Raw genomic sequence first — 2,500 nt, forward strand, 5'->3', positions numbered from 1 at the left:
CGGCTGATCATCCAGCATGCCCGGTATGTGGAGATCATGTTGGGAAGCCGAATGCTCTGAGTGTCCACCTCAAACGCCACCATGGTGAGGTGACGGTAAACTACCAGTGCTCACTGTGTGACAAAACTGACCCCAGAGTCCACAGCATCCTTTGCCATATCCCCAAGTGCAATGGTAAACCACCTGCTGGACCAGTGGGAGACTGGGAATGCATTGAGTGTAGACAGCGATTTGTCACCAAGAGCGGCCTCTCTCAACATAAGAGGCATGAACACCCAATAATACGAAATGCAGAGTGCATCCAAGCCAGTAAACCTAAAGAAAACTCACTGCATGGAAAACATAAGAGTTGGTCGGCCGAGGAAGTGGCTCTCCTAACCGAATATGACCAAATGTACTCGGGCCAAAAGTACATTAACAAGCTAATTGCTAATCATATTCGCTCGAAAACAGCCAAACAGATTAGCGAGAAGCGACGTCTTCTGGGCCTTTATGACAATAACAGAGCGGTTACAGCTGGCACAGGGCCTGGAGCATGCCTACATCACCTGGAAGCCAGGACTGAGAAGCCAAGTCCCGTTCGAGGACTCAGAAAGGCCTATATGCGCAAAGTGAGAGACATCCTGAAGGATCAGACTACAGTCCAGGTGGAGGCTGAAGTTCTTAGCGCATGGGTCGCTGGGGACCCTAACATCAGGCCAATGGTGGAGTCCGCTTCCCTCGATGTTCTCTCCACTTTCCTGTCAGAGGAGGAAGAACCACCCTTGAGACTGAACAAAAGGGCCAAGGAGACTAAAACTGGAAAAACCGCATCTTGGATGACAAAAAGGGCCAAAAAGAGAGGCACTTTCTTACGATTTCAACACCTCTTCGAGACAGATCGCTGTAAACTCGCTTCCGTTATCCTAGACGGCACTGACCGAATACAGTGCGACTTACCACCAGATGAAGTCTTCCAGGCATACAAGGCCAAAGGGGAATCTACTGCTCCCTTCGATGGCCTAGGCAAGTTCAAGTCTCACGAGCGGGCAGACAATACTGCTTTCGATATCCTTATCTCTGGAAAGGAAGTAATAAAAATATCAAGGAGATGAACATGAAATCTGCTCCGGGCCCTGACAAGCTCAGTCTGCATGACCTGGTCCGCGACGACCCAGAAGGACACACCTTGGCTGGGCTGTTCAATATGTGGCTGGTTACAGGAACCATCCCTGATGGTATAAAGGAATGCAGATCCCTTCTCATTCCCAAAACGATGGACCCTGAGACCTTGAAAGACCTCGGGAATTGGCAACCGCTTACCATCGGATCCATCGTGCTGCGGCTCTTTTCCAGGATACTTACAACCAGACTTGCAAAGGCTTGCCCGATAAATGCACGTCAGAGGGGGTTTATCGCGGCACCCAGGTGTTCGGAGAACCTTAAGGTGCTCCATGCAATCACAACACAAGCTAAGAAAGCCCACAAGCCTCTGGGAGTGGTATTTGTGGATATCGCCAAAGCATTCGACTCAGTATCCCACGAGCACATCATGTGGGTACTAAGGGAAAGAGGCCTGGACCAGCACATTGTAGACATCATTGGTGACTCCTATAGGAACGTCCATACCCGTATGGAAATAGGGCAGGAATTCACCTCAGCCATAGCCATAAAGGTGGGCGTCAAACAAGGGGACCTGATGTCTCCACTGCTGTTCAATCTAGCACTTGACCCCCTCGTGTCAATGCTGGAAAGAGAAGGCCAGGGATTTTCGTTTGGAACGCAGAACGTTATGGCGCTTGCCTTTGCGGACGATCTGGTCATGCTGAGTGATTCGTGGGAAGGCATGAGCCTAAATATCAACATCCTGGAAAGCTTTTGCAAACTCTCCGGCCTCAAAGTGCAAGCAAAAAAATGTCACAGCTTTCTACTCAAACCAACTCATGACTCGTACACGGTTAACAACTGCGAACCCTGGACGATCAACACAGGTTCCCTCAATATGATCGCGCCAGGCAAGTCTGAGAAATACCTGGGCCTCAAGGTGGACCCTTGGATAGGGTTCACCAAGCCGGCACTGTCAGAGAAGCTTGACACTTGGCTGGAGAGAATCGATCGGGCTCCCCTAAAGCCCTCGCAAAAGCTTGATATGCTCAATGCATTCGCTATACCACGAGTCATCTATCTAGCTGACCACTCCAATAGCAAGCAAACAACGCTTGCTGCCCTCGATGATACGATCAGAAGGGCCGTCAAAGAGTGGTTGCACCTACCAGCTGACACCTGCAATGGCTTCATATACACAAGATTCAGGGACAGAGGCCTGGGTGTACCGAGACTCACCAGCCTGATCCCTTCGATCCAAGCAAGACGGCTGCATAGGATAGCGAACTCTGAAGACGAAACCATTCGGAGTATCGCACTGGCCAGCGGGATACAGGAAGAGTACCGGAAATGCTGGCTGGCGGCAGGAGGAGAGGAGTCCAAACTGCCCGCCATCACAGAGCCAGTTGAACTCACC

The 2,500-nt window shown here is 50.7% G+C and overlaps 1 pseudogene; it reads left to right on the plus strand.

Annotated features, from left to right (window-relative positions):
• The window catches only part of LOC142021956 (28S ribosomal RNA), an 8,088-nt pseudogene that overhangs the window by 3,434 nt on the left and 2,154 nt on the right, over positions 1–2,500 (plus strand).

This window comes from Carettochelys insculpta, chromosome 16 (genome assembly GCF_033958435.1).
Source record: "Carettochelys insculpta isolate YL-2023 chromosome 16, ASM3395843v1, whole genome shotgun sequence".
Taxonomy (NCBI): Eukaryota; Metazoa; Chordata; order Testudines; family Carettochelyidae; genus Carettochelys; species Carettochelys insculpta.